Raw genomic sequence first — 17731 nt, 5'->3', positions numbered from 1 at the left:
TCCCTGCACAAACTGGCTCTACAGAGGCAAGATGTCATCCTCATCCTCCGATTCCTCACCCTCTTCAGTGTTGTCCTCATCCTCACAGAATATTAGTTCATCCCCGCTGGAATCCACCACCACGAGTCCCTCTGTACGTTCTGGAGGCTGGTCTTCCTGGAAGAATTGATAATTCATTTTGATGAACATCATCTTCTCCACATTTTGTGGAAGCAACCTCCTACACCTTTTGCTGACAAGGTTCCCGGCTGCACGAAAAACTCTTTCGGAGTACACACTGGAGGGGGGGCAACTTAGGTAAAATAGAGCCAGTTTGTACAGGGGCCTCCAAATTGCCTCTTTTTCCTGCCAGTACAGGTACGGAGTGTCTGACATGCCTACTTGGATGCTGTCACCGATGTAATCCTCCACCATTCTGTCAATGGTGACAGTATCGTATGCAGTGACAGTAGACATGTCAGAAATTGTTGGCAGGTCCTTTAGTCCAGACCAGATGTCCAAACCGGCCCTTGACGTATGACACAGGAGCACGCTTGGCACTGCTACTTTGTTGATGCACGTGCGGCTACAGCGCACACAAAGAAAAAAAAGAATTGTTTTTTTTGCACTTGGGGGGAGCACCCCTGATGGACAGAGCACCCCCTGGACAACACTACAGCACCCCTTTACGACTACAGCCTTTATGGGACACTGCACATAAGTCACAAAAGCACTTTGGGGGTTATACCACCCTTCAACAGACGAGCCAGCCGGCCCTTGATTTATGACACAGGCGCACGCTTGGTGCTGCTACTTTGTTGATGCACGTGCGGCTACTGCGCACACAATTCACAAACACAGAAAAAGATTTTTTATTTTTTTTTGGTGTACACTTTAGGGGTTACACCACCCTTCAACAGACAAGCCAGCTGGCCCTTGACTTATAACACAGGTGCACGTTTGTTCCTGCTACTTTGTTGATGCACGTGCGGCTACTGCGCACACAATTCACAAACAAAAAAAAAAGAATTGTTGTTTTTGCTCTTGGGGGGAGCACCCCTGATGGACAGATCACCCCCTGGACAATACTACAGCACCCCTTTAGGACTACAGCCTTTATGGGACACTGCACAACACAGCCCAGCCAGCCCCTATGGACTTTGGAGTGGACACAGCCCCTATGGATAACTGACTGCACAACACAGCCCAGCCAGCCCCTATGGACAACAGCAGCACAACACAGCCCAGCCAGCCCATATGAACTTTGGAGTGGACACAGCCCCTATGGACAACAGCAGCACAACACAGCCCAGCCAGCCCTAACTCCCACCCTCCCTCTTCACTGTCCACAGCCGGAGTGAAAAATGGCGCCGACGTGGGGACCTTTTATAGAATCCAAAACCCACGAGATCCAACAGCGGGATGATGACGTTTTGCCTCGATTTCAGATCCGAGTCAGATGGGAAAACCCGAGCCAGACTCGGTTCCCGGCTCAGATTGGGGGGGCTCGGATTTCATAAATCCGAACCCGCTCATCCCTAATTTGTATATGCCATGGTCTGAATTTCTAAACTGCCAAGTACCGCCAGGGATGCCTCTGCACACATTATTTCTGAAGGTTGGTGCACCAATCATGCTGCTTAGAAACCTGAATGCTCCAAAGCTTTGCAATGAAACAAGACTTTGCATAAAAACTCTAAAAACCCGTGTCATTGTAGCCACTAACAAAACAGGATGTGTTCGTTCTTCACATCCCACTCATACAAATAGATATGTCAGTTGAATTAAAGAGATTGCAATTTCCAATCCGACTGTCTTTTGCAATGACCATCAATAAGGCCCAAGGTCAATCATTGAAACCTGTAACTCCTTGCTTTTTCCATGGGCAGTTGTATGAGGCAAGTTCAAGACTGCTGGCTTCATACAGCCTTTTCATTCTGGCTCCTAATGGAAAAACAAACAACATTGCTGTTGTTGAGGTAACAGTGTCTAAATACTCTATATATATATGGATAGGTCCTTTTCAGAGTTAAACCATGTTAGCAATGAGTGGGGTACTTTTCAGGAATTAATGGAATGGGGTTATAGGCGAGGACAATGTCAAAAATGAAAACTGCAGATTTACTTCAAGGTCCATTCTTCAACATGGACAACGCCGGGTATCCCAGCTACACTAGTTCTTAATAAAAACAAAATTAGACAGACACAAATACTGTTGTGTTCAATAATACCAATAAGAATCAATCCTATAATTCAATAATAACAATTCAATTAAATTCTCAGAATATTCCCAAATATTCTAAAAGTGTCCTTAGTAAATTTCTGTGGCCACAGAAAGATTAATACATTTCAATCTCTGAGGATATACTGTATATGTGTAAATATAGTGTTAATCTTTAGTGAGGTACATTCCACTGTCTTGTTTATTGCACAATAAAAGCTGTGAAGTCATTCAGGATAGTTTGTTGCTTCCATGCTGAAAATCAGCACATCAGATATATATAGGGACAGTGTCAGCGGTGTACATTTTACGGAGCACAGCAAATCAAACTAGGTAGTTGAGATGCTAGATGTAAGCACTAGGGCCGTAACTAGGGTAGTGTGACCTGTGCCATGGCACAGGGCACCGGAGGGTAGGGGGCGCTGTTTGGGCCTGTCAATTTTCCTGTTTACTATCATTCTTACTTGTAGCTTCCTCTTCTTTTATCCCCAGCATCTCCTGGCCTCCTCTATCTCTTTCCTGGCCCTTCCCCATGACGCTATGGCCCTTTTTCAGGAGCTCTATCTTATGTCCCTATTTAAAAAATGGAGGGGGGTGTGCCAATACTCTCTCTGGCACAGGGCACCAAAAAGTCTAGTTACGGCTCAGGTAAGCACATCAAATATTTAGAAACACTTCAGTAGTGAGTATCCTATCCAGGGGCGCCGAGAGGGGGGGGGGGGGAGCGGGTACAGATTACCCTGGCCCGGACATGGCAGGGGGCCTGGGCTGCCCACAGCAGCAAACCACCGTTTTTGTTTTTTTTCTTCATCCCACTTTTTTATTCCTATGTAATCCTCCGCAAGTGGTAGTTTGCGCGGGGGGGGGGGAGGGGGCGATAGGGTGGGTCACCGGCCACGCTGTCTTGTGTGTCACACACAGCATGTCAGGTGCGGCTGCCACTCACTTGTTGCAGCAGCCTGCACTGCAGCCGCACTGCTGCGGAGCGAATGCTCTCGTAAGATGATGACATCATCATCTTGCGAGGCTGTCTCTCAGTCTCACACCAGGCACCACTTTCAGGCTTCGGGCGGGGAGACGGAGGGAGGGTCCATGATTACAGAAAGGTAGTCTGGGTGGGTGCCTCCAATGTTTGCAGCAGACTGACAGTGGATGAGAAGGGAAGGGAAGAGCCAAGCACGCCACTGACTGCTGTAAGTCTGTGAGTTGGATATCTATGATGACACTACGTTGCTGCCACTACCTGCTGCTGAAAGTTCTAAAAAATCTATAAATCCTATATAATTTATAAAAATGCATCCATGACTAGTAGTGTATACTTGTATATATTGTGTGTATATATATATATATATATACATATATATAATGTGATATATAGCATATATAGATAGATATAGCTATCTAATCATGTTTGATATATATATATATATATATTTATATATATGTGTGTGTATAAATATATATCCATGTGTGATATATAACTATGTTATGCTCCTGTGGGTGGGTGCTACACATGCTAGACACGCCCCCAAAGAGGTGCAGCCTTGTCCCTAACATGCTGTGGCCATGGGAAGTGGCTGTAGCGGGGCCCAGGATTTCTCTTGGCAGCCCTGATCCTATCGCATCTTATACTGCATCTTCTACTGCAATTGCTGATGCAGTCCAGACGATGTCTGCCACTCTTGAGCATAAATTAGAGCCTCTATTGGTACTCACCTATATGACAATACTAAATGACAAAATATAGTGCTGTTACAATCCAAACTATCAGACCTCAGGTTTAATTAACAATCTGAAAAACAGGTATAGACATAACAACCTCCGGTTTCATTAAGGAACAGGAGCTCCTGGACTTGATAAGTAAAACACAACTAGACTTGTTAGCTAAAAAAAACACAAATAGAAATAGAGACGCTATATATATTAATGGTCAGAAATATATTGTATGGAAGAGCTGTTAAGGTCTCAAAAGGCAAAACATTATTTAATAAACCATTAAAAAGATACATAATAAAATACATTTAAAAATGCTAACAAAATGCTATCACACAAACTGACATAAGGCCCCCATACATCAGCAATCTGAAAACCACAATTGAACAATTTGAAGTTTTATTGCCCAATTTAGGATTTCCCAATCCAGCAATCTGCGCCCATACATTACAGATCTTTTTCAGTGATTTGCAGATCAATTGCAGCAAACACAGATCTGACAATCTTGAAAGGCCCATCATTTTACTGGCAATGGTCTGCAAATCTGCTGATCATGCCCATACACTAGCAATCTACAGCCCCAATCCATCTGTGAATCCAACATGTTGGACAATCTGATTTAACAATTAAAATCACTTTTTGGTTGCAATCTGCGATCTGTGAAGCCCATACATTGCAGATTTTTATACACAATCGATTGCAAACTGCAGAATTGCCGCAATCGATTGCTGATGTATGGGGGCCTTTACTGTAACCTAATTACTAATGCCAAATATATATTGGTCTGGATGTATCAATGAGCCAATTTGTTTGCTTAACAGATAGTGTGGGCTTGATTCAGACCCGGTCGCTAAGCTGCGAACGCTCGCTAAGTGCGATTATCGCACATCTGCGCATGCGCGAACCAGTCGCTGCGGCCAGGAATCATGCGCTCGTAGTACACAGACTGAACGCTACTTTGAGTGACAGCACCATTTGTGGGTGGTGACAGGGGAAGGTGCTTGTGAACGGGGGAGTGGATTTGTGAACACAGGCGTGTCTGAGCGTCAAAACGGAGTTCAATGGGTGTGCATAATTAGCAAAGTAGCATCATTGAACACATCACTTGGTTGCATTTTAGCCTGAACTGATCGCAGTGCTTGCGGTGGGGTAGGGGCTACCTCACGTGCTGCGTGCAGCTCCGATGGGTCTCGATGTTACAGATTAATCTCACACTTCCTGGAGATGACGTGTGTTAAGAAAGGAAAGTGGGCATATTTAGACACCTGCTTTCGCTCACTGCCGTCGCTCTATAAGATATAGAGGGCGTCCTTAAGCCAGACAGTGCGATCACGGGATTTGCATACCCGGCCCCTTTTCGCAGCGAGCGAATATCCCGGCAGTCGGGATGCCGTTGCTTAGAAAGCCAATGCCGGAATTCCGACACCTGTCAGCATCCTGATAGTAAGTACTGCGTTTAGGGGGACGGTTAAGGTTAGGCACTAGGTGGAGGCTTAGGATTAGGCACTAAGGGGGAAGGGTTAGGTTTAGTGTGCGGGGAGGAGGAGGTTAGGTTTAGGCACTAGGGGAGGAGGTTAGCTTTAGGCACCGGGGAGGGTCAGGGTAGGGTGAGGGTTATAATACTGACTGACAAGTGTCGGTATCCTAACCCTGTCGGGATGCATCCCGTACCCAACCTCCAGGATCCTGAGTGTCAGCATCCCATAAACAACCACTCTTTTAGGATCCCTGAGAGCACATGGGAATATGATGCTCCAATGCTGCTGTCCTGTTGATAAATGAGTGGACTTCTGCTGGACTCAGGTGCACAGAAAACAAGTCTTCTGCCATGTTTCTGCCCAGTCTGTGCTTTTATCAAAGGTACTTTGAAGGGGTAGGGTACGCAATGGTGATCACAATCCAGACGCCGGCATCCAGACATGGTTAGGATACCGACACTTGTCGGTTAGTATCCTAACCCTCGCTCCCCATAACATATACAGCGGGTAAAATAAGTATTGAACAAATCAACATTTTTCTCAGTAAATATATTTGTAGTGGGGCTATTGTAATGAATTTTTCACCAAATGTCAGCAACAACCCATGCAATCCACACATGCCAAGAAATCAAACCTTAGATGTCCATAAATTAAGTTATGTGTAATAATGTGAAATGACACAGGGAAAAAGTATTGAACACGCTTACTGAAATTTATGTAATACTTCGTATAAAAGACTTTGTTGGTAATGACAGCTTCAAGACGCCTCCTCTATGGAGAAACTAGTCGCATGCATTGCTCAGGTGTGATTTGGGCCCATTCTTCAACACAAACAGTCTTCAAATCTTGAAGGTTCCGTGGGCCTCTTCTACGAACTCTTATCTTTAGTTCTTTCCATAGATTTTCAATTGGATTCAAGTCAGGTGATTGGCTGGGCCATTCTAGCAGCTTTATTTTCTTTCTCTGAAACCAATTGAGAGTGTCTTTGGCTGTGTGTTTGGGATCATTGTCTTGCTGAAATGTCCACCCTCGTTTCATCTTCAGCATCCTGGTAGATGGCAGCAGATTTTTATCAAGAAATCCTCGTTACATTTTTCCATTCATCCTTCCTTCAATTATATGAAGTATGTCAGTACCGTATGCTGAAAAATAGCTCCACACCATGATGTTCCCATCTCCAAACTTCACTGTTGGTATGGTGTTTTTGGGGTGATGTGCAGTGCCATTTCTCCTCCAACCATGGGGTATATTATGGGATCCAAAGAGTTCAATTTTGGTCTCATCTGACCAGATTATATTCTCCCAGTATTTCACAGGCTTGTTCAAATGTTGTGCAGCAAACTTTAAACAAGTGTGACAAGGTCAATGGCATCATAGTGGAAGGCAGGTATATTTGCCCTAGATTCCTGACCTACTGTATGTCTTTTGAAACCTCAGGAAGGTATTTGTGTTCGGAGTTTTTTTGGTTATTAGCTTCACAGGAGGCTATTTAGAGTTTTCAGCTGTGTGGCTGTTTTTTAGTGCTGTGAGGCTGATCATTACAGAGAGACACTGCCTGGGGAAAGGACAGTCTTTCGTGTCTCTGTGAGAGAATTAGCTTGATGAAAAGCAGGGACACTAAACCTGGAAAAACCTTCTTATACTTTGTTTATTAGTGAGCTAGGATCACTTCTGTATAGCTAGTGCCAGACGGCAAGGTGTTTATTTCTATTTATTTTGTTTGTATTGCCTAATAAAACTGGCGGAGTCCAGTTGCACCAGACCAGTGGACTTTGTGTGATTTCTCAGTTGCTGCACAGTGCCATCTACCCCAGAAGATGGTACCAGTTCCCCGACCTTGCTACACAAGCTTCAACATGCTTTTTCTTCAGCAATGGAGTTTTGCGTGGTGAGCGTGCATACAGGCCATGGCGGTTGAGTGCATTACTTATTGTTTTCTTTGAAACAATTGTACCTGCTAATTCCAGGTCTTTCTGATGCTCTCCACAAGTGGTCCTTGGCTCTTGAACAACTCTTCTGATAATTATTTTCACTCCTCTGTCAGAAATCTTGCGAGGTGCACCTGGTCATGGCCGGTTTATGGTGAAATGATGTTCTTTCCACTTCCAAATTATGGCACCAACAGTACTCTCTGGAGAATTCAGAAGTTTAGAAATCCTTCTGTAACCAATGGCATCAGTATGTTTTGCAAAATAAGGTTGTGAAGTTCGTGAGAGAGCTCTTTGCTTTTGCCCATCATTAGATGTTTCTTGTATGACACTTTGGTAATGAGACACCTTTTTATAGGCCATCAGTTGGGACTGAACCATCTTATATTCATTTGCGCTGACAAGGGGTAGGATTGCTTCTAATTACTAATAGATTTCAGTTGGTGTCTTGGATTTCCATGCCTTTTTTGCACCTCCCTTTCTTCATGTATCCAATACTTTTTCCCTGTGTCATTTCACATTATTACACATGACTTAATTTATGGACATCTATGGTTTGATTTCTTTGCATGTGTGGTTTGCATGGGTTGTTGCTGACATTTGGTGAAAATTTCATTACAATAGCCCCATTACAAATATATTTACTGAGAAAAATGTTCAATACTTATTTTACCCACTGTATAATGAATTCATATGCAATGTAAAGTCAAGCTAATCACTAAAGTAATATACAGCCCATTGTTGGTAGGATGTGCTGTAAGTTGAGTAGAAGTATTGAAGTTGTCAGTAATTTTAAATGTTGGGGGTACAAAATATGCCAAGAGGAAATATAACTCATTGGGAATACTCACAAAAATATATACAGTAAACTCAGTGATGTAAAACAAGCATTAATGAACTTTGTGCTTTTGCAGACAGAAAAGCATGATACTCTGAAGCCTAGTAAATATACAGTAGAATCCAATGAGAAATTGTTTCCCAGTCACAAGAAACCACTGCAAAATCCATTGCATGTTTTTTTTACACACACTGCCTCAATGGTGCCAGTAGAATTGAGTCTGTACTAAAAGTTGCAATTTTGAATTATGTTTTTTGTAAGAAGTAAGGCTGATGGTGGGTTGGGCATACGCTAATCTACTTAATGTAAAATATGCAAATTTGTACTGAGCATGCCACAAAAAAGACATAAATCCACAGCCATATGCAGTCATAATAATAATAATAAGAAGAATAAGAATAATTTTATTTACAGTCAGGTGCAGTCAGTCAGCAACTGATTCCAAATGCAAATGTCACACCTAGAATCAACTCCAGACCTTTTACCTGCTTAAATGATAATGAAATAACGAGGGAATAGCCCACACCTGTCCATGAAATAGCTTTTGAGTTGATAGTCCCATTACTTTTGGCCCCTTAAAAAGTGGGAGGCACATATAGAAACCGTTGTAATTCCTACACCGTTCACCTGATTAGGATGTAATTACCCTCAAATTAAATCTGAAAGTCTGCAGTTAAAGCACATCTTGTTTGTTTCATTTCAAAGCCATTGTGGTGGTGAATAGAGGCCAAAATATGAAAATACTGTCAATGTCCCAATATTTATGCACCTGACTGTATATAGCGCTTTTCAACAGAAGGACTCAAAGCCGCTTTACAAACATCAAAATCATAGCACAGATTTTTGTATTACAGGCAGAAGAAAACAAACTGAAAAACAATGAACATAATGAATATTACGTGGGTAATGAACTTAATGCAGGGTTGGTGCAGCCATTTTTGGTAATAAATTCCACAGGTTACATAACCCACCCACGAAAGGTACCAGACAAGGCAGCCTTTTTTTGACGTGCTACATAAATTACCCTGGGTGGAATAAGCAATGTCTAGAAGAGATGACACACAATGGGGAAGTTGCAGCGCATTAAAGGTAGAAGCAGAGCCCTTTATAATCATCAGTTCCAAGTATTTTTCATTCCATTCACTCCCACCAGTCAAGGCAGCCATCTTGGGTGCACTAGTAAGGTTACAATGCCTGAGATAAGCCATACAAGAAACTAAGGGCATGATTCAGCAAGGTACGCAGTTGCTTATGTGCACGCAATTGGTCAATTGTTGCATTTTGCACATGTATCGCAGTGTGCGTGCACGAACCTGTCAATGCGAACGGGAATGCGATCGCAAAGACTATGCAGACCCATCGCATAGTGATTTACAGGAATTGCCGATTGTGGGTGGTGATGTGGGGGGGTGGTTGGCCGTATGCAGGCGTGCCAGTGTGTTTGAACGCCGTTGCATGGGCGTGCATAAATTATCCACTGTGATACCATATGCAGCTTGAGGCCTCATAGTGTGCGCTGAAGTAAGCAATTCCTGAGTAAGGTCTGACCTGCCTTACTGTGCATATGGGTCTGATGATTCTCGATTGTATCGATTTTATCACAGTCTTGCTAACCATTATGGATGTGTGTGTAAAGTAAAGTGGACGTCCTTATGTAGTGCTGCGGCGGCATTGTGATCGCTATGGATTAGCATACTATCGCACTGAACTGCGTGCATAAGCTATATTGCGTACCGTAATGAATCAGGCCCTAAGACATATACACGTGACTAAAACGTGTGTAATATGATATGCACTGAATGAATAGATCCACGTATTGTTCATCCTGCCCAAGAAAGAACCATCCAAAGCAGCCATCTTGGACGCACTGTGTAGGTTGCATCTGGCAGGGTGTGCAATTAGCGGAAGTATAACATTCAGGCGGGGAAAAGAAGAAGAAAAAAATTATAAAGAAAAGCTGAATACAAAGGCCTAATACAGCAGTATTAAAACAATGGTGATAGCATTAGAAAAAATGGTAAAGTTAATCAGAAATTAAGAATAATGAAGTAAACTGCAACAAGCCACGTGACTACGCCTGCGTCTAGCTTCTCCCTCACTAGAGTGTGTGGTCTTGACGCATCCAGCAGTTTTTCGAGTGCAATTGGGCTGTAGCATGAGACTGCCCCTGAATCCAGGCAGAGTTGAATGAAGGGTGAAATAGTAGCATTCCCAAGCTGTAGTGTTTGAGAACTTGTTTAAGTTGGGGTTAGAAAGTAGCCAAATTCCAAATCCAGGTCAAACTCTGATTCTAACTCCATGCTTCAGATGACATGCAACTCCAGTTCTAACTCCATGCTCCAGATGACATGCAACTCCAGTTCTAACTCCATGCTTCAGATGACATGCAACTCCAGTTCTAACGCCATGCTTCAGATGACATGCAACTCCAGTACTAACTCCATGTTTCAGATGACACACGATTAAGATGCAGGCTAAGATGGCAGGCCAAGCCTGTTTGTTTAGGCTTTCAAATAACTATAGTTATGATACTAGCGCCTACTTTACGTAGAGAGGTGGAGTGCCATAGGGAAGGGATGATCTAATGTATGTTGAGTAAAATAAGGGGGTGTTTGCATAATTGCAACTGTGGCTGAACCACACAGAGATGCATATACATCTTTTAGAATCCATATCTGATCTTTCTTTACAAGTTGGAGCACCATAAGACTTTGTCCTATACCGTCAGAATTTCACAATCTGAACATCTTAGGACGGAATTGCAAAGATGCATGCAAGCAGTGTTGCAATCCTGTCCTTTCTAATATGTAAATGCTGCATTTGCAATCCCAGTGCTGTGACCGAGGTCTCAAGCTGGGATCACCATTGCGACCATCAGTTGTGATGGTGGACAGTGCCGGGCCGCCGACCAGCTGAGTAAGCCTTAGCTTACGCATGCTGGCCGATTTGCAAAGCCAGGAAACTGAGTCCATGGACACAGCCCTGGCCTTGCCACTCCTGGAAAACGAGGACAAAGCACCCCGTTTCCGGGAGTGGCAGCTGTCCCCGCACCGCCCCTTAAATGCTTCTGTCTGTCAATCAGGCAGAGGGTTAGCAGGGGTTGCAGTCACACAGGACCTGTTCTGCACATACGCAGAACGAGTCCTGCTCACCCGCAGACATAGGCGAAACTAGACATTTGGTAATGGGTGGTCCCAGTTCCAGCCCATTACCATGTCCCCAATTCGATGACTCTTCCGGAAGCAGGACACCAGCGTGGCAGCAGTGATGGGAGGTGCTTGGTGTTGGTATATATGTGGGTAAGTGTTATATTATTCATTTGTATCATCTGTTTGGTCCTGACGACATGGCAGCAGCTCCAAAACGTTGATGTCCTTGTCAATACAACTTTTTGCTACATTTAAATACTGCTCACTAGCGCCGTTTTTTTATGGAGTGGTGTGTGTGTGTGTGTATATATATATATAGATATATATATATAGTGAAGAGTGCCTGGCACATAAGTAGAGTTAATGTACATACAAAAAGCCAGCACAACCAGGTTAATGAAAAATAGAAATAACATTTATGTGCACAAGCATAAAGTGCATTATAGTATATACTGCATCAAGGCAGAGAGAAGGGAGGCTTTAAGCATCATGGTAAATCAACATCAGTAGAATCAAATATGAGAAAAGTACTCATCATATCAATATGTGAATGTACTCTATCCCAGTAATAGCCAGCCCAACAGCCATTTTGGGGGTAACAACCACCTTCGTCAGGAGCACGCCCAGTAATGGGACAGAAACATACCATATACCATTAATCTAAATCAAGCTCACCTGAAACCACTTAAGAACAAACACAGTCTTCCAGTGTCGCGCAGCAAGCACCAGAAGTGACGCGACGGCAACTCGTAAAAATACAAATACAAAAAGACAAAACAACACACAAGAGAGGCACTGAAGAGAATGACCAATACACCAGAAAAAAATATAAAACAAAAATAGAAAAAATACACTAGAAAACTCCCACAAAAAAAGTCCAAAAAGAACAGCATCTGGGCATACTGAGCGAAATGTCTAAGAGAACGATGGGTGTCAGACCAGAAGAAGATTCCACCAGGAGATTTCCTTCAATATAGGCACAAGTTTAGGGACGCACTCACATCATAGATAGAGTCATCATCACTGGGGTGCCTCCTGAAGATGGCCCTATATGGACCGAAACGTTGGGATATCTTTCTTCAAGCCTAACCTATATGCTCTATATGGAACAAACCTGATTGATACATCTTTAAGAAAACTCTGGTGAGTGCTCCTTTTTTCTGCTCTGTATTTATGGACCCAAGTCCTGGATGCACCCCAGTGATGATGACTATCTATGATGTGAGTGTGACCCTAAGCTTTATATATATATATATCTCAATAATGACGAAGGGTTGTCCCACTGGAACCTTACCTGCTCTGCCAACCTTGGCGGACACAGAAGAATACCCTCTGCACCAGCCCTTACCTGCAGGGGTCAGCGCCGCTCCTCAGCTTGCCAAGCGCTGGATCCTTACTTGCCTATCGGCGGTAGTGTGACTTCACCGGCTACTTGACTCCCGACCGACATAACTTGAACATCAAAGAAGCCGTTATTAGATCTCTCTTTCTCTCTCTCTCTTTCTCTCTCTCTCTCTCTCTCTATATATATATATATATATACACACACACCTACTCATACACATGTAAAAAGAATACATATTATGATTGCCTTAGTATATTAGTATAGTGTATATTAGTCCCATTTTTCTTCTTCATAAGATATTTTGAGATTTATATATATCCTTTATACTAACATTACTATTGCCATCATAACATATATTATTTTTGCATTATCATACCCACACTGTGCTCCCTCTTTCCTCATGTCACCCACACTGTGCTCCCTCATCTCACCTACATTGAGCCCCCCTTCCCTTATCTTACCTACACTCCCCTTCTTCCCTCATCTCACCCACACTCTGCCCCATCTCACCCACACCGTGCTCCCTCATCTCACCTATACTGAGCCCCCTTCCCTTATCTTACTTACACTCTGCCCCCTCCCCTTCCCTCATCTGACCCACACTGTGCTCCTCCCTCCCCCTCACTTACTTATGACAACGCATGCCAGAAAGGGAACTTCTTAGTCCTTCTCCTCTGAGCCTGGCTGCTACAGCTGTCATCAGGCAGCCAGGCACCACCCCCACTCCGGTGATGCTCTGCTCAGCTTTCTCCAGGACAGACAACGCAGAAGATGCTGCTGATGCCCACACTCTCAGCGCCGCGTCCAGGCAGCCTCTGGGGGTAGTAGCGGGCGGCCGTAAGACCCCCGAATGTCCGGCCATTGGAGTAGGTAGGCAGAGCGTGGAAGGTGCCCCCCCCAAGTATCCGGCCAGGACCATGATGCCGGTCCTGAGTGATTTGGGCTGCCATTGCAACTCCGCTCCTCCAGTCCTCACAAGAATGCGGTCGCGCACGGCCCGACGTCATGACGTCACCGCGCGCTTGTGCATCAGCAGGATCAGATGACTGATCCTATTGGTGCCGATCCAAGGAGGCGGATCTGGGGAAGGTCCTCCTGGTCAGACGCGGAGGTAACGCGTTACTGACCGGGTGGCGGTGCCCATTAATTACATATAAAAATTTTTGAATCAGCACCAGAGACTAATGGGTGATCTGGTGCACCCCCAGAACAACCCATTTGTTTCGCCTATGCCCGCAAATTCCTGATAATCTGGAATCTGCGTTCATCATTGCACTTATGTGCACTTATATGCAATGTTGAATCAGCCCCCTAGTCTTTTGGAAAATTAATAAGCTAATTTCAATATCATCTCGGTACAGATGAGACCCAAATTTCCTTATCCTCTCCGGATTTTTTGTACTCTGTGTCGAAACTGGATTATTGGCTGAGACAAGATCAGTTTAAAATTGAATCGCAGCGACGCCATTTTGCGAAATGGCCACCTAAGCGCCATTTTAGATAAACTCACACTTTAGTACATGTGGCGATAATACTATTAGCATCATGCGAATGCATCTGTGACCATCGCCATAAGTTACGGTGATTCACCAAAAGCCTATTTCATGACTTTACGTATTATAAAGGATATATTTCAGAAATGGCTTTACAGTATGTCAAAATTGGATTGTATTAGATGAACAGAGCAAATGGCCACATGACAACTAGCTTGTGTAGATAAGCTTCCTGGACAGTGTCTGCTCTCACTACAGGTGGCCTGGCTCGAATACACACCTTACATTAGCAAGCTTCCTGCAATGAAATGACTTCAGAGACTAGAGTGTTATCTTAAGTCTGTCTCTTGTAGTTGGGCTATTTGCATTCACACAAGAGACTGGGAGAATAAAGAGTTTTTCTTTTGAAGCCTGGGACAGGTGGGGGCTGCTTACAGAGGGGGCATGTGGAACTATCAGGCTCAGCATGTCACACTGCTAGATGTTCACTTAGCGAGATTTAAGTGCATCATTCCTCATACACACATTAATACGCACAATTGCGCTGTTAACTAGTCGCATATTAGCGAATGCATAGGACTTTGTATGAAACCGCTGTTTTATTAGCTTTATGCGCATGCATCTGCCCCAAGTTAACTAGCATCCTTATATCAAACCCCGCATACTCACACATTACATATTCACACATAAGGTTTAATAAGCTTTAAAGTATAAGATTTAAGTTGGTTCAGTTAGTATAAATGCTGTGAAATAAAGATATTTGATAACTAAGGTTTTATACATGCTAAGAAAGCCGTGTTTGGTTTCGTACTGATGCGTACTCTTTCAACAGAATTCCGGTACTATCGGTGTGGAGATCGCATCATGCATTCTCAACTTATGGACCGCAGAGACTACAAGCAACAAAATGTATATTTTATGAACAACTGTTAGGATGACTGTTAGGGGGCGGGAGGGCAGAGACCCCCAGTTGATGGAGGCTCGGTTGAGTCTATTTGAACCAGCCTGTTAAACGCTCTGTAACAGATGATTCCCCCATGGGAACCAATGGCATAAGCAAGAAACTTATCTATTGTCCTGTCTATTCTGGGGGGGTATAAATGGCGGTATCTGGTCCAGAGCGAATGCATATGTATACTGTACTTGGGGTCTGTATAATTCCTTTGCGTCTAATTGTGTATGGATCAATAGCGTGTAACTGACTGTACTTTTTACTTGAATAATACTTTGTGTTTCGGAACCACACGTTCCAAATCTGGAGTCTTTTATTTACTGTATGACTGCGTACGCAAATTGGCATCATCCTTAGAGGTTTATATATAGGATTTTAGAAGGTACAGGCAGGGGTATATAGAGGTTCAATTTTAATATCGTCAGATGGGGGCTCATCGAGTGAAGTCACTTACCTACTCACACGGCACATACGGCTATCGATATCTCAACAAAGGGTGGAGTGGCCACATGCAGGGTTTTCCTGCAACCGCTTTGTGCAGAAAAATCGCTATCCATTTTCGTGTGAGCTAAGGAAGCTGACTAGAATCCAGGGACAAGAAAGGAAAAAGTTTATTTTCCTTTGTTGATAGAACCTAATGTTTAAAAGGGGTGCCGCAGTATTGAGTATGCGGCTGAGTCGCAGTTTTGGGCACAGTAAAAGACGCACTTTTGCGTATGCAGCTAAAAAGTCATTTTACGGTTGTGTGGTAGGCGCATTATTTTGTATGTGTCTGGCTCGCACAATAGCGTATACGTGCTTCCGGTTGTGCTGCCATGGTGTTTAAACAAAGCCATTAAGGTTTACATTTTTCAATTGTTAGCAATATCTGGGTTAACGTTTATTTTTCTGCGCAGGAAAAAGTGTGTAACAGTGAGTATGTGTTGGACAGTTAAGGGTATCGTATGATCCTTAAGGGCTAGGTGCAAGGGTTAGTCTAGCCGCTCGGTAAGCAGCTTACACAGAGCAGGTGTATGGTTTGTTATTTTTGTTAGGGACCAGCTCTCAGTGTGACTGCAGTGTTCAATAATAAGGTTGGGTTATTTGAGCATTGTAGTTGAGCCGCACTAGGTGTGATTGTGAGCTGAGAGATAATAGGTGAGCGGGGGCATCTAGAATTTCTTCCGTAGGTTAGCGGGGGCATCTAGAATTTCTTCCATAGGTGAGCGGGGGCATCTAGAAATTTCTTCCGTAGGTAAGTGAGAGTATCTAGATTGTCTTTCACCAGTTTAAATCTTTATTGAAAAGCGTAGGATTTTGTCTCAAAATGGGAGCCATGCAAACAGTAGAGATGTTAGACAATGATGTGCTGCTAATGAAAGCTCCAATTGGATCGGCCCGTCGTATTATGCATACTAAGTACGGTACTTATGCAATAAGGTATTGTGATGTATGGTTTAAAATGACGATGAAGAGTGTTAGACCGTTTCCCAGAATTGGTAGTTTTGATAAGGATGTATTAGATAATGTCCGGGATCACATCAGTTTGATGCGCTCCCGAGAGAAAAAAGTCAAATATTGTGAATGTTTAAAATTGTGGCAGCATGAAGGGGATGCGTGGCTTAAAAATGTGCAAGCGACGCAAACTAGCGTCGCGAGCGCATTGCCAGAAAATACATCCGCGACGCTGAATTGCAATATGGGCGAGCCGCAAAATGGCGCACATGTGCGGCAAGGTAGCGTTGTTGGGAGTATTGCCAGCAGTTCACGCTCACCTCCCCCACCTTATGTGGATGGAGGTGCAAGTACAGTTACCAAAAATACCCATAAAAATGTAACAAGCAATTTGTGCCCTCTCTTAAGCAACCATAAGGAAAATGTTTATGATGTGGATGATGAGCCTATTGTAATGTCTGCCATTTCCCATGCTGTGCAAATGATAGATGCTGCATCACCACAATCACGGGTGGTGCTGCCATCTCCATTGGTAACAGCAAGGGAAGTGTTAACACCCTCTGCACCCGTAGAGGAAGTTATTCATACCATACGTAGCAGCAGCAGATTAAACCCCCAGCCAGGTAACCAGGTCAAAGGTAGCAGCGCTGCCGGTCTGCATCCCATTCGGACGATAACTGTTCCGAATGGAAATGCAGATGCGAACGGTGTAGTGCCCACGAGGGAAGTGGTAATGCATTGTCCTTGGACAAGAGCAGAACTAAAATCCATCATAAATGATTTCCCTGATCCCAAAAAGGAACTAGCCAAATGTCAAAGATTTTTGAGGAATTTGGGTAGTTCTCATGAGCCAACTAATGAAGATTGGCGTGTGGTGTTAAGGGCCTGTCTGCCACGCAATACCAACGTGACAAAATTTATCACGGATTGTGTATTGGATGGCGACGTTCCCTTAACAGACCAAGTAAACCAAGGTAACATTTCCAGCATTGTAACTCAATTGGGTATATATTTTCCAGTAGTAGTTAACTGGAACAAAATTTTCACAATCAAGCAAAAGGAGAGTGAAACTGCAGAAGACTATTGCGACTGGGCTCTGCAGGCTATCAACCAGTACACTGGGATAGAAGATATTAAAGATAGCACTCACCACAGTGGAATGATAGTCACGGTACTCGTGGATGGTCTGAAAGTGAATTTA

This window comes from Taudactylus pleione, unplaced genomic scaffold (assembly GCF_031769625.1).
Source record: "Taudactylus pleione unplaced genomic scaffold, aTauple2 ptg001327l, whole genome shotgun sequence".
NCBI lineage: Eukaryota > Metazoa > Chordata > Amphibia > Anura > Myobatrachidae > Taudactylus > Taudactylus pleione.
This window is presented reverse-complemented; position numbering follows the sequence as displayed.